The sequence below is a fragment of the Mchenga conophoros genome, linkage group LG13 (genome assembly GCF_057382185.1).
Source record: "Mchenga conophoros isolate Kocher_MC1m ecotype Shallow Benthic linkage group LG13, M_conophoros_male_GT1.1, whole genome shotgun sequence".
Taxonomy (NCBI): domain Eukaryota; kingdom Metazoa; phylum Chordata; class Actinopteri; order Cichliformes; family Cichlidae; genus Mchenga; species Mchenga conophoros.
Genome location: NC_140538.1, coordinates 25,836,737 through 25,861,772, shown reverse-complemented (window position 1 = coordinate 25,861,772; position 25,036 = coordinate 25,836,737).

The window sequence follows — 25,036 nt, the reverse complement described above, 5'->3', positions numbered from 1 at the left end:
TGTTCCCACATGGCGGTGCAGCACTTAGCACTGCCGTCTCAAAGCAAAAAACTTCTAGGTTCGAATCTGTTGGTCATCTGAGGAGTTTGCAGGAGGCGTTGGATCTGTTTTCACTTTTCAACCACATTTAGACATAAAGGGACATCTTTTCATCGACACGAGAAGATGGCTTTTCACCCTTCACTTTTTAACCAAATCATCTTCTTTATTGTCTCCTCAGCCTCTTTTGTTGTTTTCTGGATGTTTGAGCAGACAATAACTAGTACATTTAACAGACTAAACTTTAGAAAAATGTTAATAATAATTTTAATAATCAATGCATAAATAATTTGTTTGCTGTTTAACTGTGTGCTACACAACCAAATCAGTTATGAAAGCTAGAAACAAGGCCTTCAGCAGAAGCCTTTGGGTATTCCCATTCTTGGTTTACCCTCCTGGCGTCAACCTCAGAATAATGTCGCTATTATTACCTTGCGCAATAAATCAGCAAAGTAAACCAAGAGATCTCAATCTCCAGCACCTCAGATACATCACTTGCACCCAATTGCCTTTCCACCTGTGTGTCAGAACAAGGTCACAGTGGCGAGAATATTGAGCAGAGCTCGACCTCCCTCAGAGCGCCAGACACTGTCTCACCCATCACTGATCGGACACTATCTGTCTCCCTAAACAGGAAGATCCACAATTCCCAAGCAAGGTGCAGCGCGTTGCTGTCACTGCCCACCTCTTCATTGTTTGCACCTGCTAAAACATTTGAGGTATTTGAGCAGCAGGGCAACACATTTGCTTTTCATTTAACCTGCCTTTGGAGACCTTTGAAGTACATAATAGAAGAGCAGCATAGGTCCCCCTCCCACCCCCCTTAATCATTTACCTAGTAAAGGCACATTCTCTGCAGCTAACCCATCAAGCGGAAAACGAGTTTGGCCCACTATTTCTCTCCCTCCCTCCTCCCCCTGCCACCCTTCCTCCCTTGCTCTCTCTCTCGGCCTGTTTTGCTCCGTATGAGTCACTCCCTCCCCTTCCCATTGTGAAGCCGTCATGCAGTTGCTCACTGACTCCACTGTATATGCACGAGGGAGGCACGGAGTCAATTTTTGGCCACGTCTGGGCGTGAAGGCTTTCAAGAGCCGTTGTGGCTGGCAGCCCATTGATACAACACGGCTAATTGTCTGATGGGTCCAATCGTGAGGAAATTTATTGGCATAGGGAACACGGCCTTTGTATTTTGGGCAAGTTAATGAGACTTGCATGCTGTAACAAGGCACATGAAAAAGATCTGGTTGTAAATTTAAGTTGGGACTGAAGCCAGAGTTAGGCTACATGTTTAATCATCTTCACTGATAATAGCATATGCTTTATTTTTGCTTGTGAATGTCCTTATTAGACAGATGGGACTGTCTGCGCGTGCAAGAGTGTGTATGTGTGACGTTCTGTGTGTCCAAGGGAGAGTAGAGATGCAATTAGAGTAATTCTCTTTCAACTGTAATTTGATTATTATGAATTAGATAAACCCAATGTCTCTTTACATGTATTTCTTATCTGAGCTGTGTGAACTTTCTGGGAAATAGAAATATTTCCTTACCAATGAAACAGCTGCGGATGTTTTACATTATCCATTAATGAGAACCACTGAAGTGAATAATCTGTTTCAGATGATTTGGGCAAATCACATAGCAACACAGAAGCATCAGCCAAATATATATCAAACACATACCGCAGAGGATGTTTATGGATCATTTCTTCACAGCCACATGCTAACTATCCTCACCTATGATGGCTCACCTGGACCTGGGAACCTTTAACAGACGTTATTAGTTACATTAAAGACACAGCCAAGAATCGGGAGATGCTTTGCTGTGGAATGTACTTAGGAAATGCCAACGGGCAATTTGCCCCACCAGCTGAGGCTATTTGTGCATTATAATGTGACTGTGCACAATAGCAGACTGTGAAAGGACATTCCTGTTAGAAATAGCTGTGGTTACAGATACTGATTTTCATGCTATTTGCAGCAATCTGTTGCAAATATTGTTTAGCAGCCAATGTGTGCAGCACAGTTGCACATAATTAGCTCTCTCTCAACCACTTTATTTGAAAAGTTAAAAGTCAACAAAAGTATATGTATTAAAACTACTGTCATATTAGCACATACAAAGGTCCTGTGTGTACACTGTTCAGTGTTGTGCATTGAGAATTTAAGGTACAGATGTTAACAGTGGGGTTAGAAACGACCACTTTATAAATATGTGAATGAGGGGCTGGTAACAATCATGGCGAATCAGGTCTGTCCCTACTATAATGTATAAGTTGCATTCTCCAAAGTTACTTTGGTGCATCAAAAATTCAATAAAAAAGCAATGAGACAGAATGATTCTGCTGTCAGTCTGGTATCAATTTGCAGTTCAATAGGGTCAAGCTGGGAATTACATGTAATCTTTGGTAATGCAGTGATTAGCTGTGATAAATCAGCAAAAAATCACAAATCTGTTGTTGTTTGCTTACAGAGAAATTCATATTAAAGAGAAATGCAGAAATTCCTCCACAAATAGTGACATATTTGTTGCAGGATGGTGATTTAAATGCAAAACTGTAGGTGCTCAGCAAAACTGCTTTTATATAGGACTATAACCTAAATACAACCAATTGTTAACCAGTTTAGTTGCTATTGACTGCTTAGGCTGTGACTCTGTTTACTATAAAAAAAGGAACAATGAGAGACCCAAGGTGTAAAATGCACACAATATTTCTAACAACATGAGCATATATAATAACTCCTGAACAGGATTTTATTACAATGGTTCTAACTATAACACATAAAAAATACTGATGTGGGTTTAAAAGTGTCTTTGAACATTATTGGGTCAGCCAAGCTGCATGTTCTTTGTTTTTCCTGCAACCAGCCAAAGTGAATGTAACTTCATAAAATAATTCAAACAGCTTTGTACTTATCTTCTTGGACATATTGAGGAGGAAAAAAGGCTTTTTAAGACAAGGTTCTGATTAAAAGTGACCATACTGACATCTGTGGTCATTAGTCTTTGTGGTCATCAAGTCTAAAAACTTCAAAATGCCCCTAAAAAACTGTTTTAAACAATGCCAAAGTTCTTTTACGGCATAAAGAAGTGTTTCACTTTTGCAAATGATCACTGAAAATCAAGGAGCACACTTGATGATCTAAATGTGGAAATATTTTAAATGGGTAAATTCATCACTCGAGATGAAAAATAAATAGCGAGCCTTTCTTTGGGCAGGAACATGAATCATCTTTGGTGGTTTAACGTCAACATTTATACAGGCTGTGCAGAAATCAGTAGAAGCACATGGTCAAGGCCTTTATTTTTCCAATTCAAATCCATATAAAATCCATATCCATATTAAAATCCTCTTACCATTGTCTTCTTCCAAGTCACTTGGCTCTGATGCACTCTAAGAACTCTGTTAGCCATTCCAGCCAATCGGGAGTAAACTATAAAGATCCACAATTATCTGAATTTTGAAAGCCAAATGGTAAATGTTCAATTACACTAAAATGAAATGGTTTTTCAGTGCTGCCATTTTTACAACCTTTCTGACTAATAAACTTCTGTGGGGGGAAACAAAAAGCTGAAAAATAAAAGTAGCAAGTGGGTAATTTAAGCCCACACATCATTAAAAACTTACAAGGCAAAACAAACATTAAGGGGTTGTAGGGTTTATGTACACATCACTGAGTATCAGCACACTCAGCTTTTATGGTGCTATCAATGTCAGTCACATCTCCTCACTCACATTTTACTAGGGCCCTTGAGTGGTTCCCTTTAATGCTCAATTTAACACAATCACCGTATGAAAGGACCACCTTAGCCACCTGGCTCTTTCCTTCGGGAGAAAATCGGGCTGCAGATCAAACTCTTGACCCTGGTAACTGAAATTGTTACGCACCCTTCCAAATGAATCTGATACGCATGCTTACTTAACATATCTCCTGTCCTCTTACCATAGAGAGGGGTTTTTTTGCAGTGTATAACAAACTTGTTAGCAATGCTAGCACACCTTTAGCCAGTTCTTATGACTGCACAGATTGCTGGGCGTGAACAGTGGAAAGAAAGTAAAAATAGTTTTGAGTCACCATTGAATTAAGTGTTTAACCAACTTGTGTCTTCAATCTGCACCTGCAGTGGATCATAAATCTGGATAGTCTACTTAAAGGCACTTCAGTGAGCCCATGAGGAATTATAGATATATTCATAAACAGGTATTTCCCCTTTTGGTATTTATTCACGTTCATGTGCATGACTCTATCTTTCTTCACTATGTCAACCAGAACGAAAAGGCTTGTTAATAAGGAACAATTTTCATGTTATCTATAAATCCCAAATAATAAGAAAGGGGTTAAAAAAGATGGAGAAAAAAAAGGACACCGGGATTAAAATCAAATAAATCACACCTGGATTCTTGGTCAAAACTGAGCAGAGCGCTCCCTATATTGCACTCAAATTACTCCATTTGTTCCCTAAGATATTTTAATCCTGACTGACCTCAAACTTCCCATGAACCAGGGCCTGAACAAAAGGCCGCCCACTGTCCCCGCAGTAAATCTGTTGTCTCCCTTCTGGGCCCTCAACAGGGGATCATAGATCAGCACTGCTCTACAGCTTGCTTCAATTTACTCAATTAACTCTGGTAAAGCACTTGTAAGTTCTGCAGATGTTGGTTTATTATCAAGGCCTAAAATGTACAAGTGGGTTTAGGAGCCCGGGGTTGTGGCAAGGTTCACTAAAGGGAGGCAGGGCAAACTAATATCAACCAACGATATTGGAAGATACTGTGTGCATGTATCTGCAAAGGTTGATGCAAGCTCATGTGCTTAATGAGCTTAAACCACCAAAGCATTTACCTTTATAGGTAGGCAATTCAGTTCTTTGAGAAATCCAAAGATGGCAGTCACCAGGTCTAACTAAGCAACTGCACTGACAGAGAAGACTCCAAAAGATGATTACACACAATGTAAATTATTTCCACTGCTGCAGCTGTTAGGTTTCCAACTATCCTCTTTGAATAAATTTCTCTGAGGATTTTAGCCACATGAAGCTGCTTAGTCCCCTAGCCTGAATCATTTGCAGATGACTAACCTCAGGAGGCCAGCTATAAATCATGATCACAATATTATTTCAATCCTTTAGTTATCTCTCAGAAATAGCATTGCACTTAAATAACGTGTTAAATTCCGTTATCTCCTCCCAGTTATCAGAAAACTAGCGCTATTTCCTGAATCAAAGGAAAAACTGACTTGAGGTATGTAAAGTACACAGTAAGGAGAATGCTAATATTAACCAGGTGCGGTTACCATTACCATAAAGCATTCTGCCAACACCATCCATGTGTGCCCATATATTTCCTTGCTTAGCAAACTACATTTCAATTAAGAGCAGCAACACAGGATGACATTCATAGTGCTTTAAAATAAGGTTTTGACAAATTATCTCCGTCTGTCAGGCTAATATCCTAAGTGCAGGTTTGGCTCTATTGAGCGTGGGGCTTATCTCTATGCAGTTGGTGAGTCACAGGCCAAGTCAAAGTTGGAAGGCTCTACACCAGTTTAATGGCTTGCCGGTTGATGTTAATGTGAAAGGTACTGCTCGCATGCAGGTCCAGCGCATTTCTAATAACCTCACTCCTCATAAAAACACATCAACCATTAGGTCTGACTTCCCTTTAATGACGAACCATGTTATCAGTTTGACCAGGATCTTTAATGGATCACTGATTTTGATATCAGATTAAGAGCTTTGATAATTTTTTCATCTTGAGGTTGACTTTAATTATTATGTTCATCATTAATCTACTTTTACTTATTCAGTTTAGGCTTGTCGGTGGGCTGGAGGCTAACACAGCTGCAAGCGGAGGGGTACACTAAGGACGGGTCACCAGTCTGTCACACTGAGAGACAATTTAAAAGCACTAATTAACCTAACCCCATGCATGTCTTGGACTGTGGGAGGAAGCCACACTACCCACACAGACAACATGCACACAGAAAGGTTCCAGGCAGCTATGGGATTCAAACCCAAGACCTTCTTGCTATGAGCAGAACAGTGCGAACCACCACGGCATCGTGCCACCTGCAAATTATGATGCATGGATGACAAAAATCATTGCACTCTAATCATGGTCTTAGTTATGGTGGCTATGACGTGCTCTCAAATTGAATTTCTGCACAGTATTTAATGGAATATGTTTAGGAACTTTTTTGTGGTGACGCACTTTAGTGCTACTCATCAAATAGAAAATCATAAAGAAATACTGAAAATAAACATAAATATTATAATAAACATGATTTAATTATAGCTGTGAAAGGTATTTGAGTGACCTTTGTGATATTTCATAGAAAATAGCTCCTGCAAAACAAGAGGTTATGCCTCCAGAGCATTTACTGTAAAACAGATTAGCGCTTTGCAAATGCGAACTGCGACATGCAGGGCGTTGTGAAAGAGAAGCACCCCACTGTAGACATTTCCTCCCCATTTAAAAAGATGAAAAGTAAGACAAAGTCTTTTGGGAGGCTATAAGAAGGAATTCCCCGCTAATGATATTCCCTGTGGGAAGAATGTAATTTATTCAAGTTAATGCGTCTTATTTTCTGTTCAAGGTGTATTCCATGGAATTACCAAACAAATTTAATTGTTAATCCATCTGCTTTGAAACAACCAAGATCTTGTTCAATAAGCTCTGAGTCAGCGTGATCCAATTATGCTAGAACGGAGACATTTGTAATCATCTGCCATCACACCACCCCTGCAACCTACACAGATACATGCACAAAAACCGGCTTATGCTATTTGGGAGAGAGCTTGAAACTTGTGTTTGGTAAGCACCAGAGTAACGCAAACTGTTTGAAATTAAGTAGTGACCCCAGAGAGTTTGAGGTCAAGGGTCTTGGGGTAGGAATTGTAAATGACATGTCCACCCTGGGGCTTTTCCTAATAACTTTTTGAGGAGAGGATGAGGCTCATTTCTCCACTGTCTTTGCTGACAGGTCTTTGGGGAGTGATATGCAAGTATGGAAGTGTAACGAACTTGTTTTCCTTCTCTAAAGCCCTTCGCTGTCTCTTAAATCACTTGTACAGCAGATGAGCCACCATCTTCTCTCCCACAGCTGCACTTGCTCTGGAGATCTAAACTACACAAAGTGGTGTAGATTGTAAGCAGATACTGACCTCCTGTCAAGCTCGCAGTTGAATTATTGACCATGTGGACATTTTCCTTTAATTTGCGCTTTGTGAATTTAAAATTATCCAAGTTAAACTTTCACAATATTAACGATGACAGAGTTCTTCAAACTTTTTATCAGCACTGCTCAATAAATACCAGACATAGCTTGTCATGAACTCTTTTTTGTGTTGTAAACTCTAATTATGTTTGACATTTACCACCAAACTGTCTCATTCTGTATCTGTAATGGTTTGAATGCATTGTTTGCTTTTTTTCTAATTGCAGTTCATTTTTTCCAGCCATTTGGTCTGTGTACTTATGTTCCCAAGCCAAATCTTTCAATGGGGCTAACAGATGCCTTGTACACACTTCCAACCAAACTTTGTTACTAAAGCTTACATTTTTTGCTTTTTTGGGATCTGGTCTGAAATATAGCGCCAAGGTTGTTGCAACTTTTATTCATTCTTATGTTTTAAGCATGGTGTATCCCCACAGTTGCTTGCATGTGATAAGTGATTACCACTTCAGGCCTTCTAAATACCTCGGTCTGTGAAAGATCTGCAGTTGCCATTGGTGTCATATCCCGGACAGGGTGCAGCAATAGGTTAGAACCAGGTCTGCACCTAGTTAGCTGGACAGATCGTAATCTTTTAGGGTAGGCCCAGCATCTGAAGTATTCAAAAAGGATTGATGGGCAGCATTCCTTGATTTTTTTTTTACCCCTGCCCTTCCCTGTGCCCCTCTCATGATGTAATGACATTATCAATTAGACCCCATTAATTTAGCAAAAACAAATAAGCACCTCAGTACACGTCCCTTCAAGCATGTGGTTTCGATTTCCTGAATGTTTGTCAGTGGCCGCTGTTTGGTTAATCCTTTGGCCAAGGTGGTGTGGCCAAGAGAGGTCATGTCTTTCTCCTCCCCTGAGTTTGTTTCCTTTCTGTCCTCTGAAGAACTTCTTTGAAAATGTGGCACACTGCTAAGTTTTCCTGATTTACTCTAGTTGTCTATAATAACTTTAATCCATATCTAGAAAGTTTAAAGGCATAAAACATAAAACAGCTTTCATTTATATTTCTCAGTGCTGCCCACAATATGGAAATGATCTAAATAAATAATCTAGTTGGTTGAGCAAGACTGATCTGGTTTTTGGCATCCATCCATTTTTATAACCACTTGGCTCTTTCATAGCGATCTGGCTCACGGTCACAGGTTCTACATAAGGCACTATAAAAATAACACAATATTCAAATTTACAAATTTGAATATTGTTCAAATTTACAGCTGGCTAAAGTTCAAATTTAAAAGTGCCAACCTTTAATTAGAAAAAAGTATAAAGGTAGTACTCACGAAGGGCCTCTTAGTTAGCTAGTTTAGAGTTTTCTGTTAATTTATGTTGTAAATTTATGTTGCATGTAGCACCTTGGTTCCTGGAGGAACGTTGTTTCGCCTCACTGTGTACTGTTAAACTGTATATGGTTGAAGTGACAATAAAGCCAACTTGACTTGACTTGACTTGACTTGAAATATGCTATCAACGCTATGTCCTTAGCCAGCTAGCTACAAACAACCACACTTAAAACGGATGTGTTAAATAAAAGAAACATCATAAGTTCATTTTTAACGCATGTGGTCATCTAGTTAACCTTAACACACTGTGTAACTCTCTTTGTTAAACATTTCTACACTTTGTTAAAAGTAAAAACACATGTTATCCTTCACTCTCACTCTTTATGGCATCACTCTTATAAAAAGCTTTTTGACCAATACTTCCTGGACTTTACTGAGCTAGCTAAATATCCAAGTTTCTGTTTCCTTGCTTGTTTTTAATGTTTTACTTTTCTTGTTTATTGAAACAATGAATGCAGGAAACAGCCCAGGAGCCTATAGCAGGGACTTTGGGTCTTACCCAGGTCACCTGTTCCTTCAGGTGAGCTATAGTGGCATCCAAACAAGTTAGCTTCTGATTTAGTGTCAGTGATTTTATATTTTCATGTTTCAAGCATATTTTAACACAAGATATGTAATTACTGTGACATTATCATTATCCACTGAGTGATGTGGTTCATCCAGGATGTGAAGAGAATCATTATTTTCTGCTGAAAAGATGCTTTCCCTAGAATTGACTGAATTTGAATAGAGAGAGAGTTTTCAGACCTATACACGGTCAGCGATTTAGAATGATTTCCATGTTTCTTATTGCTCCTGAGGGAAAAGCAAAAGTTCTGAGTAGGCCTGCAAAGACGATCGCAACAAAATACAGCCCAATTATTAACGACTGAACCACTAAAGTAAGAGAAGAAACCAGTACAGGCCTGTGTTCACACTCTACACACACACTCCCCACAGCCACAAGCATGTAAAACTACACTCCACTTTACCTTCATGCTGGACATCTGGTAAGATTGCTTATACATTACATGTTACAGAAGCTAACTGACAAACTTGAATGGCAAAGAAAAAATAAGAAAAACATATGGCAATGTTTTTCTTGCCATCATTACCGGATATGGCTTCAGGGTCTACAGAGGTCCGTTCAAGCGGTTTAGCTACGACAAACCTACAGTAGCTTATCGAAAAGCTAAAGTTGCCAACTTACATCAAAGTCCAGAAATATAACTTTAATAACTTATTTTTAGACTCTTTGGTAGACAAAGAAACTGTGTTTCCTTTGCTCCACCCATTGTGGTCTAACACAAAAATTGAAATCTGCCCCCAGAAACCAACGTAAGCACTGCCTAAAAGGCCATTGTACTCTTTATAATTGGATAATAGTGTCTGAAAATAGTTATACCCATATTCAAAGCTAACACTGGGAAAAAACACACATTCATAAATACGCAAGCAAACAATTAGAAACATATAAATATACACCAAACAATATCAATCTGCATAATATGGATTTTATGTTAGTTACATGGAATTAAAGCTAAGTGGAAATGCATCTAAAATGAGCCAGAGGAGAAGTTGACAACCTCTGCTGCGAGCCACGCCGTCCCAGAGGAGCAGTTCATACATTAATACTCGACCCCTGCAGGAAATTGGGGCTTCCCCCCCCCCCCCTATCTCTGTAAAACATATTCCACTGCAACAAAGGCTTTGGAAAGAAGCTCGATTTTTTATACTAATAACGAGGTTAAGACTGACGCTCATAGATTAGAACACAATGTCTAGCTGCATGGCTGCGCAAAGATGAGAAGTTGACCCCCTTTTTCTTTCTGGCTATGAAGTAGCCAAGAAAAAACACAAACAAAGTCGGAGATCATACAGTTATGGCTGTGGCTAAAATAACCACTTTGGCATGTTTGACCACTGTTTAAAGTCTGTTACTTGCAAATTAGAACATTTTTTTAATTAAAGCTTTAAAAAAAAGTAACAGAAAGCTGACATAAATAAACAGTGGCTCTAATGATTTGGTTTCTTTGAACGGGTTTACTGAACACAAACTCACTTATTTATAAACTTTTTTTTTTACAGGAGTCCTTTTAACCGTGTAAATATTCTGTTATTCAATGATGACTAAATAAGTTATTATTCTTTCCATCTGATCATTCAAAATTTCGTAACTTAAGTGCGGCTCTAAGTGTATCAAGTTCATCAGAGGTCTGTTTTTTCCCCTTCTGTTGTTCTAAACCTTTGCCGTCTGGTTTTAACTGCAAAAAAGATTTCTAATTGTACACACAAGTTAATTCAGGCACACTCTATGGTGAGTGTTTTGTTTGAAATAAAATAAATTCAGCATTTGGCGAAAGGAGCAAAATCCACAATATATAGACAGACAAATAAATGGCAACGGTTTTAATCGAAGGAAAGGCATCACAGACTGCTGACCACAGCTTCTCAGGTGATTGCAGTCCAAGTAAACAAATCAAACAAGCATGTAGGAAACCATCAAGATTGTCACTTTAAGTAAACAAGAAACATTAAAGAGAAACACTAAGATGACTAAAGAAACCACGTGCTACTCAGTGAATCTGGATTAGCTATAGGGGTCTGTTCCCTTTTCTTTCAGCAAAGCTGCTGTGTGAATGGTGTCATGCTGCCTTTGCCCAGGCCACACTAGCACTTCAATCCTCATGGCTCATTTACTAACCACTGCAGATTTTATTGTTTCCGAGGACCACTTTTCAGAAGCGGCGAGACGCTCAAAACACTGTGAACTTTCCCTTATCGCTGGGAAACCATCAGAGGATGGGAAATGTTAAAGAGTTTATCTGCTTGCAGATTAATTTAAACGGCAATGATTTTGATTATGACAAAATCTTAATCTAGACTGCTGTGTTTTCTTGATAGCAAAGCAAGTGTTGCTTATGTGATTGCCTCCCTCTGCCTATCCTATTTACTTTAGACTGAAGGGAACAAATCTCCTGCTTCTCCTCCAGGTTGCCACACAGTAATTCCTGAAGAGGAATCAAGGACCTTGAAGCGTGTTAATGCTCACATATTGAAGTCTTACAGCATGGTTAAGATACAGTACCTATGAGGGAGCACAGATAAGAAGGTGTGGACAGTGATGCGAAGTTTCTGTGCAGCATGTTTTTTGTAATATTGCATCTAAACACTTGGACTTTTCACCTGACTTGTGCTTAGCCAATCAGTAATGCACATATTTATGCCAAAATCAACTCTGGATTAGGAGCCTTCTTTTTTCCCCCATTAGGTTTTAAAAGTTTAGTGCTACATATCCCACTAAATAATGTTTTACAGAGGAGATTTCTTTATGAAGTTACTCATTATTCTTTAGATGAGACAGGATGTTAAGACAGCTTAGTTTTGTAAATTACTAACTGCTGGAATTCTTGAGCATTGTGCTTCCTGTGAGGACTAATGTTTACGAGTGGCATAAAAATAGCTTTGTCAGCTTAAAAGAAATGGTACGATATATCAATAACCCTTTTGTTCATTGGAAATAATTAACATTAAAACAAGAAAACGAATGATTAACTGAAAAAGAGGGTGCTACACAAAAGGTATGGAATACGTATTGATCTATAATTATTGTGGTGAGGCAAATGGCAAGAGCAAACCAAAGGGGAGGCTTTTATTGTGAAGACACAGGAACTGTGGTACAACCTGTGCTTCGGCCTCCTCATGCTGTAGAAAAATTTAAAGGAGGAGTTCCCCATATTTTATATGTAGTCGAAAATTGACATTTAGATGTTTTGTATAAACAGGGTTAAATAATTGTATGAACATCCGCATGCCTTCTAATTTGTTGTGACTTTGTGGGCTCGTCCTCGGAGACTATACATTACAATCCACCAACTGTGCGCGTATACATCGGCCTTCAAGCAGTCGTCAAGGAAGTATTGATGACCACTCAGCCGTTGTGTCTCCAATCCGTGTCCACGTACGTAACACAATATAATCACGACTCTGGTCGTTACACATCCACGACAGTCGTATACTCTGTTCTTCTTTGTTTGCGTTACTTTGTTTTGTATTACTCGAGGAAGTAAAGCAATACACTCGCATTTCTAAAGTCTCGCTGATCACTCAAAACGCTTTAGACTACAAGTCGTGTTTTAATCACAGAGTGATAGTGCTTTATTCTATACACACGCAGTTCGTCTACCTCGCCCCTATGGCCAGTTTAGAATTAACCTAACATGCCCGTCTCTGGCCTCTCACACTGTGGCAGTTGGGATTTTTCAAAAATACAAACACAGTCTTATTTATTTTGTTCTATTTGATTTTTTTAGTGGATATTTATTATTGATTTACTGACTGTTTTGTATAGTTTATATTTTGTACAACCTGTACAGCGCTTTGGTCCACTGAGGTTGTTTAACATGTGCTGTACAAATAAACGTGATTGAAGACTGAAGACTTGATTTGATTCGACTTGACTTGACTGTGGGAGGAAGCCAGAGTACCTGTAGGAAACCCACACAGGCACAGGGAGAGCATGCATATTCCACAGAGAAGGGTCCCAGCTGGGTTTTGAACTAGGGACCTTTTTGCTGTGAGAGTGCTAACCACTGAAAAGTGCACTACAATAAAATTGTTTGAAAATATATACAGTATGTGTAATATAAACATAATCTCCTTCAGCAATTATGCTGCGTTGTTGTTGATTTTGCACATGCTTTATCTACTCTGCTCTAAATCAGTTGCTGAGTCTGTAAAGCTTTCCCCCCACCACCCTTTTTTTCAGAGAAAACTCCAAGCAAACCAAAATGTGTCACTAAAATCCTGTGAGAACATTGAATCCACTGATTGGACAGATGTGCCTGAGGCAGGGGCAACAAAAGTAAATACTGGAAGAAGGTGCTGCGTTCTGGACTTGTGCAAAACAAATGAGCACTTGGTTCATTTTATGGCTTGAGGATTGAGGATGGATTACATTCTCACCATAAACGAACCGCTCCGGAGTTCATTTGGAACCGCATCGTGACCACCTGCCCCAGAGGGTCTCGTGCGGTTGTTTTGGTCTGCACTCGAGTGCTATTACCACATCTGCATGAACACACTGCACCAAGGATTAATTTAAAATTTTAAAAACCACACGGGTGAAAACCCACTTTGTAAAACTGCATTCTGATTGGTCAGATGAGCGTTCAAATTCAAATTATTAAAAAGATCTTAAATTCCATGCATGTCGTGTTTAATTCCACAGGCTCCTTCCCCTACCATGCATAAAGGAATTTGCTGATTGCCTATTGATTATTAGTGTTAGCTGGTTGCTAGTGGATGTCACAAGCTTGGCTGCATTTAAATCTGTTTCTCTCACATGCATCCTTTTTTGGCAGTTGCTTCAGTTGTTCAAAGCTGAAATAGGTTTAAATACTGGATACTCAGTCCAGATGTATCCCTCTCATATATTGCCAAACCATCATTTCTCAGTCAACAGTTTTCTTTGATCCCATTGGTGGCCACTTTAATTGCTCACCTCTGAGTTAAGAGTAGTTTCTCTCGGTACTCGCCCACTTCTCATCACCACATTTTGTTTGCATCTCATGGTTTCTGATTGGCAAATAACTTGTCTGATCCTGTGTGTGCACCCGTTAAGGCCGCACATATATAAATGCCAGTCCATTTCCCATTGGCTCTAGAGGCTATTACAAAACCAGTAACAGATTAAATAATTACATTATATATGTACACAATTAAGTGTGGCGATGATGCTAAAACAACGTCATCAACATCTGACCTGTAATTACAGCAGGGATCAGTCTCTTTGGTATTACTGCAATAATAAAGCAACAACTTCCTTTTTCTCTTACCCTCACATATCCACAGCTGCATGTATGCATTGGCTGGGTAAAAAAAGAGAGAATGGAATTTCTTCTTTGATTTATATGATGGACCTGCTTTTGACCCAGCCGTGCGGCTGGAAGCTTGCCATCACCTCATGCAGTTATCAGTAAGCACTTGAAAGTGACCAGTCAACTATTTATGCTACGCTTGGGTCATTTTGGGCAGGCTGGGCATTTAAGGAGTGGAGTGTTTAGTCAGGTGTATGAGTAAATATTTCACGCACGCATGTACTTCATTTATTAAGTCAGAGCACAATGGCTGCAGAAGTGAATTGATGAAAAGCTGTCTCCCAGTGGAGTAGTTGGAATAGCTGAAGTTGATGAAGACTCAGGGAAAGTAAAGAGTACAGTAGCTCCTTCCTCTTTTATCTCCTGAGGAGAGATGGTAAAACCTTCCAATGAGCACTTGTAAAATGTCTGTTGGTAAGCTGTGTAGTAGTTAGATAAGCAGAAAGGAAATCTAGAAATAAATAAAGTGGATTACGTCCTCTGAAAGCTCCATCTTTGCCCTACAGCCGACTGGGTAACTCTCCTGTCTGCATGATAATGGTTTTGTCAAGGCTTGTGACCCAGTTGGTACAAAGCGGGAAATTACGTCATTTGCAAATATGCTTTTATTCCATGATAGTGTATAATTGTACAAATGAAATGAGATTATCTCTCTAGTCCTCCACAAACAGCCATGCAACTCCATAGGGGGGGATTGGAAAAGACTGATAATTTGCCCAAAAAAAACCCATGGGGTGGAAGCATGTACTCAACCTTGGGCCCAGGTTATTTTAAGGAAAGCCAATCTTTGATCAGTCAAGCTGAAATGGCTAAGATAAGTGGGAGCTACATCTCGCGGCAGGACCGCGCACCAGTCTGATATTGCTATTTCCTCCCTGGTTTCTCAAGAGCGGTAAATAGCTCCTGCCCCCGCCAATCCACCCCCCATCCGCACCACCATCCACACTCCCTCCCTGCATCTCCTCCCCTCCCCCTTATCTGCTCCCCACTTTCTTCTGGAGATCTCTGTCACTTTAATCCACAGAGTCTGCCGCTGGTTAACAAGGAAATCCTGTGTCAATTATCACCAACCACTTCCTGCTGGGAGAGCAGCAGGGAATCAAAGGGGCCTGAGAGTCTTTCACACCAGAGAGGAGCAGTAGGCCTAATTAAATGGCCCTTGTGTCCCGCTGGCTGCTGGTGGCCGGGTGACAGATAGCCCAGCCCAACGATAACCTCCTTCAGCAGATGATTGTTTAGATAGGGGAGCTAGTAGGCACTTTGGGTGCCCTAAGGTTGGCTGATTGCGATCCAGGAGTCCAAATGAAGTCCCATCGAGGACGTAAAGGTTTATGGAGGAAAATGATAGATAAATTCTTTGAAATGTAGGTAATTATAATGTAATGTGGGTATAACGGATATAAGAGATTCAAGCTTGAAATGAGCTCCAAGCGGTTAAAGCTTAACAGTGCAGCGTATTTTTCTGAGAGTCACCATAAGGTTTCCACAAAAAAATAAAGTGAAAAATTTTTTCAAACTATATGTAAAAAAGTCATTAAAATTCTGGTTTCATAAATCTGGGAATGTGAACCCACGATGCATCATTTGCACACTAGTGGGTGAAGCGTGCATATTAAGATTTGATATGCCACATTTTATCTCAATTCTCAAAACCTTGCGTTTGGGGGGGGAAGTTACTTGAAGCCCAAATATGCAACGCTCAAAGTGACAATTCCCCAGACCACTTTCAGGTAGAGGTCTGTGAAAGCACAACTTAAGGTTCAAACTGCTTTATATCATCTCTAAGCATCATATGGGGTCAGCAAATCACCAGCCCGCCCGCCTTGTAGTTGTCATTTCACTCTTAACTGTCACTTACAGGTATCTTGTGTCGCCTGCATAATGTCAGATTAAGCTATCACCCACAGTCACTGGTGAAAGTAGCTTTTTCTCTTCATTAAAAAAAGAAAAAAAGTTACCTTCTAAAAACTCACCAGAATTATCATTTCAAATAGTGCCTGTATGAAATATGCTTCCTGGGGATTGGTTATGGATTGCACATGATTGATAGAATAGGTAATTTAAGGGATGGGGTGAAGTGAATGTGAATGAACGCGCACAGTAAAAACTTTGCAGAATATTTAAACATTTAAACAGTCTAAATATAGAGCTGGAATTTTACATCGCCACCAAACAGTGAAAACAGAAAACCTGCAGCTGGATGAAGTTCATCACAGTGTCCCCTGGCGCCCCCACCCCTCCTACTTCTCTAAGCCTCCACTCCTGTTGGAGACAGCTTCAACCCCCTGTGCCTTGTCCACCTTTAAATTTTCATATGGAGGAAAAGGGCTGCAGAAAAACCAATTTACTAACAGAGCGACATCATCTGTTTGGCCGTTTATCTCTGACACACCACCCCTCAGTCCAGTGTTGACAGTACATGATATTCCATTAATCTGCCTAATGAAAATTTAACCAGTGTTATAAACAAATAATTGGCCATTATCCTCTCAAAGATCCCGAATAAATTACTTGGGCGTTTTTCATGGCTTCTGAAAGTAGAAGAAGCCGGCCCCTCCTGATTGATGTTGGAATAAATGCGGGGCCGGCTCCGACGCTGCGAGTGGGTCTCGGCTAAGCCTGTGATTGACTTAATGAGAGTCTTTGGGGTGAGTAAATGTTCCAAATTGCTCAGTCATTAGCTTTTGCTCGGCTGTCTGAAGATACCCCCGGATCTGCAGCGCGGGTCTCTCCTCTTGTACCATTCCGCCTGCAATTACATTTTCATTTAGAGCAAACCTCTGAAGTCCGATAGGCAGGCCCCTTTTCATTATGCTGGCCTCCTTTTTCTTTTTTATCTAAATGGTGTGAAATGTCTCTTCATTTAGACCAATTAAAGTTGAAAAAGACTGCGCTGTAATGAATTATCATACAAATTATTTACTTAATGCCACAATCTCTCTCCTTTTCTCCCTCTCCTCCTCTCTCATCCTCCTCTCTCTGGCACCGGGGATGCACAGAGTCAGGCAGACGGGGAATTCGGTGCGAGGGAAGACGTGGTGGGAGTCCACAATGGATCTACTTTGAAACTGAAACTCCTCTCAAAAAAACGATTTTGCTGAGGTTATGTCTCTCTTAAGCATTTATCTGTGTCTTGCACGAACTGAGCTCTGCATATCATATGGACAGTTTCCACTAAATGGAAGAGGATGGGGAACCCGGCATCGGAACAAAAGGGAATAGTATGTCGTCAATATAGCTCATTTCAGATATTTCATTTCAGGAGATGTCTAAGCTCTTCTTAATTAAGGACAAGCTTATGGTTTCAAATTAACTCATTTAATTGAGGGGACCAGTTCTTGTCTGGAAGACGGTGTGGAGAATGTCTCCAGTCTCTGTCTGGAGGCTGTTGGCTCACGCATAAACACTGGAAGAGTTCACAACTATCACAGCAGCACCATCCATACCTCTGGGACTGACGCTCTCCCTCTCTCTCCTCAGCGAGAGACACGCTGCCAAGACTCCCTCCATTAGCTTTTCACCAGCAGAGCAGCTATTCAGCGCATATTCTCCAGCTATTATTCGTGTTAGCAGCCAATGCGCCATATTAGGGTTGTTTTTCACCAGACGACATAATAGGGGGAGAGGAATGAAACGGTATATTTTCACTCTTTTTTTTTTAAAGTCAGTCAATTCACAGGCTGATCGTGCTGGTTGAAGCTGGTGGAGCTGGAGTGACTTGTCACCATGGAGACGGCAGCCTCTACTTCATGCCAGAGCAGTTCTGCTAAAGCCCCAAGATGAGCGGGGCAGCAAAAAGGCGCTGGTAGTTTGTCCCCTTGCCTTACTACAAATGAGGGAGACTTCGCTGACCTTAGATGGAAGCCAGATTTGTAACCAGAGGCCATATTTCAAAAAAAAAAAGTAGAACTGGTGAAATGAAAAGTCCCAGCCTGCTGGATAAATTAGTTTTACGTTCTGCAGAGAAGTCTGAAACCTTTGGGGAAAAATAAACTTAAGAGGGGTCAGTTTCGGAGGAGGTGCCAAACTGTTGCTAAACTCACTAGGCAATAATCTTAAGTACTCTGCGATTTGCACTAATTGGTATGAAATCACCCACAGTGCTTAAGTGCAGCTACCGCTTTGGTTTGCTGCATCTGCACCGTGTCAGGGCAGATTCTTTTTGACAGCCTGGAAATACAAATACGAAATTGCCATATGGATCGCCCACCTTTGAGCTTAAGTCACAGGTACAAAGCGGGAATGGATTTGCACCAGAAAATCTTCTCTATTGCTTTATTTTTTTCCCCCTTCCTTATCAGCGGCTGAAGAATATAAGTGCTATTTGCTGTCATTATCAAGAAACACATAAAAGCTGCAGATATTCTCTCACGCAAAGGGAGCCATTCTAAATATTATGACAAGAAATGATTTACACACAATGACAGGATTGCCATTTGGCAACTTAGACAAGCAGTTAAAAGTGGAGGGGCGACAGAATGTCACAATATTTCCAGATATGTTCATTATACAAAGAAATATTTTGCCTTTCAGCGGGAGACAAGTGATTATGACAGTAATAAATTGCAGCTGTGAGAGGATACGGAGTGGGTTTGATGTCAAAGCCTCCACACTTAGATGTGTCTGGGGATAGTAATAACCGCATATGGCGAGATGAAACCATTTGTCTCTGAAATATCAAGCTGTCTGAGTACCCAAGTATGTGTGGCATGCACCTTAATGCATGCTAATTGCTTGTTATTAACCTAATATGTACTTCCATTAATAGAGCGAGCTCATGTTTAAGCAACATATAAACACAAGGAAAGCCGTTTATAATTCTGGATAGCAATTAAGGGAGGTTATGAATCCATTCACCTGATGCAGACTCAGATCCACTCTGATTAATACCTGTTCTTGCGCTGGTTTGAATGTGAATGAATCTCTGGTGCTTATATGTTTTGTTCCCCTGCGCCTCACTGACCAAATGTGCTGACTTCAAGTGAAATAGCCACCTGTCATGAAACGCCTTAGTCTCAGAGCAGTGTCGTAAGTTGCGTTAAGCAGTTCGGTGACATGAGAGGAATTTCTTTACAAACCTGCAGGCTAACATTACCTCCCTGTTACTCTAGCACAAAAGGGCTTGTTTCTACAGTATTAATAACCAAACCTCACCTAAAAATTAATTTGAAACTATGCATACAGTCCTGAATAGGAGAGGGTAAAACTATTAATTAAAAGTGGAACAGGTTCTTATTTTAGTGGAAAGTGGAAAAATTACGAGCCTTTGTTAAGGAGGGCCCAGGAGCAAAGCTTTCATTAGCCTACATGCATGGCAAAAGCAATTCATCAACTGTAATTTTGCCTCAATGGGCAAAAAAGAGGGATCAACCTCAGCATGCTATTTATGGAGATTTACGGAAGTCTGGGAAATGCTAATGTGATTAACATTTATCTACAACATGTTTCGAAATGGCCCTCATGTCCACGTTTTGCCTTTAAGATTAAGTTATTGCACTTGCTCAAGAAAAAAAAGAGAAAATTGTGGAGTGATACAGAATCTGCTTTGCAGTGCAAGAGCACACAATGATGATTTTTTTTTTTTTTTTTTGAAAATTCTCTGTCACATTAGTGGAGGATTTCTACCCCCCCTCCCCAGAAAAAATTCCCTCCCCTCTCTCTCTAAATATCTCTCTTTATGTGTGTCTGTCCCCAGATGAAGGCGCGGCGAGCAGAGCGGTGCTTTTGTCCTACCGGAGTGTCTCTCTCAAAAAATGTGAACTGTTCCACGGATTAGCTGAGCAGAGATTTATTTAATGCATCCTCATAGAGTATTGTTGAAATCTATTTTGGGATATGGAGCTTGCCAAGCTCTAAGCCTGGTAATATATGCCTGCTACAGTTTAAGAGAGAGGGTTCACAGACCCTCTTTATGTCGGGATCATATGGATCATACAAAAGTCATTGAATATGAAAATATTGAGGGCTGGTTGTGCATTTAGTGTTTTTATCGTGTGTTTTTTTGTTTTTTTGCATGGGGCACACAAAAGGCTTGTTTCCATGCCCTCCCTCCTGTCTCTTGTTTGCATGGACTGTTTAAATATTTGATGTCCTAGAGAATGATTGTGATATTCACCAGATAAGATACTGCACATGCATATGCCATGAGAGGCCCCTATTTAAGATACCGGCTTAAGGTTTCTGAGAGGCCAACAAAGCCATGGATGGAAAAGACTGCAGTGCATTTGCATTTAAGCTGTGGATTTAGGAAGAGCTAGAGCAGAATGAATACTAATAATGTATCTAATTTAAAATGCTAAGTATTTACCTTAGAATTTATTCAACCCTAAAACCTTATAAATAAAAAGAAAAGACACATTTATTCAATATTTACAGAAAACGATAGTCCTTTTTTTGTGGAGCGTTTCTTATTTAAAAAGTAACAAATTCGACATAGCATTCATGATTTTTAATTTTGACTTGCAATATAAACTGCACTGGACCACTTATGGTCTAGAAAAACACCCCCCAAAATCCAGAGACTACACTTCCCAGCATGCCTGGGGGTGTGTGGGGGGGATAAGGTTTGGACCGGTTCTCCACACAGTGAATGGGTAGCAATGTAACAGAGAGTGACACAAAAGAGGAAAGCCAGGGGGTGTGCAGGAGTGGGGGAGCGGGAGCCGGACAAAAGAGAAGACATGGGCTTTGCACGGAGGACATGATAAAGCCAGGAGCATTATCGTCACTGTGAAAGACGGGGGCCATACTTCAAACGGGATTTTCTCTCCATGACAGGATACTCCGCTGACGCAGAGCAAATAGCTCTCTGTAGCAGTATATACCTTCAGGGCTTCTAGGCTTCTTTGTGAATTCAACAAACTACAATGCAATGATAGGATCTCATGCAGAGAAACCAGAGTCCTTGGTACCAAATTATAGATAAGGTAAATACAATGGTAGTTAGGACAAAGTGAAAATTCAACTCCAGCATTTGACAAATACTTTATTCCAGTATATTTTATTTTATAGCTGAAAAAAATTGTAGTAATAAGACCAACTTGAAAGCAGTTCAAGCAACTGATGCATTACTTTAGCTGCCATAGTGGAGGCATTAAGCTTTGCAAAAATGACTCTTGCAAGGAAGCCGCGGGGTTCAATCAATTAGTCTGTGATTATTATTACTTCTGTTGTTATTACTAGTCCCAGCAGCAAGGCTGTTATGGTAACCCTAGATGCAGTCCATACTACTAATCCTTGCCCCTTCACTAACCTTAACCTTTACTCTCTTAATCAACATCATATTTTAAGCAAGTGGGCAAAATATTTACATGTTATCTCTCGCACCGTTCAGTGAGAATTTGCTTTCGCTCTGGGAATTCTGAGCTGAAGTTGTTTGCATGTTCGCATGCATTGCTGTGTGTACAAGAGTGCGCGCCCATGTGCGTGTGTACAGTATGTGCACGTGTGTTATTCTGTCCGGGATCCACTGTTGGTTTTTCATCTTTTGTCTGAGTTAAAAGTCACAAGGACATTAGGGTCCCAATAAATTAGAGGAAGAAAGGCTCGCATTGTGGATGGGCTGTAGTGGGTGGTGTTGCTCTGACTTTATAAAACTCTGTCTTGCACATTATGGTGTCCCTGACAAATACGAGTTTAGGCTTGGCCTTAGAAGTTTGTTGTAAAATAGAAGATATTTTGAGTTAATAAAAGACAAAAATACAGTAGGAGAGCAACCACAAGTAGACAAGTTTATATCCCAGACTGGTGGAAAAGCTCCTTTTGGGGGATTTATTTATTTATTTATTGAAATTTTGTTCAATATTCAACCCATCTGTCCTAAATTCTGAAAATTACTATTGAGAAGTTTGATCCAATAGCAAACAGAAACTGGACAGCAAGATAAAGGAAAAGCACGAAAACACCGAAGCAAGCAAACATCACACTGAGACAAAGATATTTCCTATGCAAAGCTTGCACACAATGTCATGTGTGATAGTGGCGAATCCCGTCCAAGTCACACGCAGGGGGGTTGGTGGGGAGACAGAAACGAGGTCGACTGCCTGCATCTTCCAATGATTCCCCCCTCTTAGCTTTGATTCTTCTGATCCACTATCTTGCCATATAGCAAGGGGACACAAAGCAGATTTCAGCTTTGGGCTAATCTCATTAAGAAACTCTAACCACCCCTATGAGTAGTGGGGAGGAAAAAAAACAGCAACTCATTCTGTACTATGCCAGAGCCAAGGCTCAGGAAGGCAGGTGTAATGTTACATAATTAGCCTCTAAACGGTAAAAAGGAGATTATTGCAAATGGCCTACTAGCCAGCACATGCAGTGGACCTGGTCCCTGAAGACACGCCAGTCTAGTGAAGCTGAAAACATCCCTGGGGAATTGATGTGTGAAAAACGAAAAACAGGTTATTTGCACAAAGGGTGGTCGAAACCCTCTGCAATTTTCCTCACTTTAACAAATGAACATGGGTTTGATTACCGTCTAAGCAGCAGATAGCCAGTTCGGAGCTGTTGTTAGTGCCGCAGAATTAGACCAGGAAGCTCAATTGACATGTAGCTTATCTTTCCACCGTCTTTCATAAGTGGAAATATTACTTTAAACTGCAAGCAGGGAATTCGCTGAGGCCAGAGTTTGTTCTCCTGCTGAGATATCCTGTCAGCCACCAGCGGTGAATCTGCAGCCGACTCCTGCATAGAAATGGCTAACAGAAGAATTGATAGAGTCGGTTTGATCCGCGGGCCCACACCTAGTCACACATAACCTCAACTGGACTACCATGTCAGATTGTTGCCATATGCGGCACGGTGCACCGCTCTGCCAGTGACAGTGATCAACTACTACCGTTCACCACAGCCATCCAACAAACATTACTGTCAGAGTTCAAACGCTCAAGCGGGCTCAAATAAAGGATTTCTGCGGCACGTTGCGGCACAATAGCCCATACTGTCCACCAAACATGCTAATTAGAAAAACAGATGATATGAAAGTCTCTCCGGGCAGAACCAGTTAGGACAAAGAAAGAGAGAAGGGCGGCATTCCTTTGTTGCCTCTTCAGACACGCTGAAGCATCGGCTTGTTGTTACATAAAGTTGTATAACAAATGAGCCTGGGCTCTTTGAACTGGCTGACCACACAAGCCTGGAAGAGTCACTAGGAGCCTAACATGTGGCAGCAATAAGAAGGCCCCGCCCTCCGCAAGACATGTGGGAGACACTGCATTCCAGAGGAGCTCATTAAAGTTAAAAAACAAATCCGACAAACACTGGCGCAGTCTCAGAGGACCGCGAAATATCTAGGACAGGCCAGGGCATATGACGCCTGCCTTTACTGCTCGATTTTTTATTTTCAATATTTGAATACGTATTATATATTTTTCAGAATTTGAATATGTCCATTGTAACACCAGAAAGACACAAATCCCCCCCTCCAAAAAAAAATTCTCATAACCCTTAATTCCATTTGTTCATCATCTCCGCAGCTTTAATGAATCGGTGTGAGCGGCAGCTGATTTTTCAGACACATTTCAAAGACAGTGACATTTACCATGCCTTTTTATAAAGTGTACAGATGTGGTTTAGTGTTTAAACCTGTCATTGAATTTGGCTTATTTATAATGCTGTTTGTTCCACCAGTCTGCCCAGTTAAGCTATGTGCTGTCTGTTTAACTTGGCTATAAACAGATTGTTGCTGACTGTTTGAACTCCTCCTCATGCATTCACATGAGCAAAGGGCGTGTTTGAGTTTTTTTTGTTTTTTTTTTACTGTTATTGTAAAAATGTGACATGATATTCAGTTTGCGTACATGACTTCACAACATGAGGCCGTGCATTACGAGGATCCCAGAGTGTATTCACTTAAGATTCGATAAAAACTCAATAAAATCAAATGCCCACCGGGGAGGTAGTCTGCAGCAGACATCTGGCATGATTATTTTCAGCTCTTCAGCTAATCCTCTCTAAATGTAAACTGAAGAAAAATGTGCCAAATGGCTTTAGAGCAAGACTGAATTTTGGACTTGTGGAAGATTTAAATGAGTTTTATAGAAATGTTAGAGGCATTATTGGAAAACACAGTGAGACAATTGTAATTAGTTTTCAGCCTGTCACATTTATAATCATTATCCCACTTTTTAGACATGCCAATTTTTGACTCCTGTTAACCATTGCAGCTGTGGAGAAGCCACAAAACATAGAGCAGGTTTTTTTGTTTTTTTAGGTTTTTTTCCCCGTGTTTTGATGTGCTTTCATCTGTGTTGCTGGGCGTTAGATGTTTGATATGTAGCGCCATGACTGGAAACGCTTGAGTCGTGTGCATGCCATTCAGAGGTGGCCCAGTAAGAGCTAATCTACTTGTCAGGGTTGACTGCCAAGCATATCAGCCCACACACTTCACAATATGACTTTATTCATACTGTAGATCTGGGACATTAACTGTCTCTGCCCACCAGAACACAACACTTACACCCACCGCTCCCAATCAAAGGAACCAACATTATAAGCCTGTGCAAGTCATAAAAAAACAACTGATCCACATCCTTTGCACCACTCATCTTCAACCCCCGTCACCTTAAGACTACAAC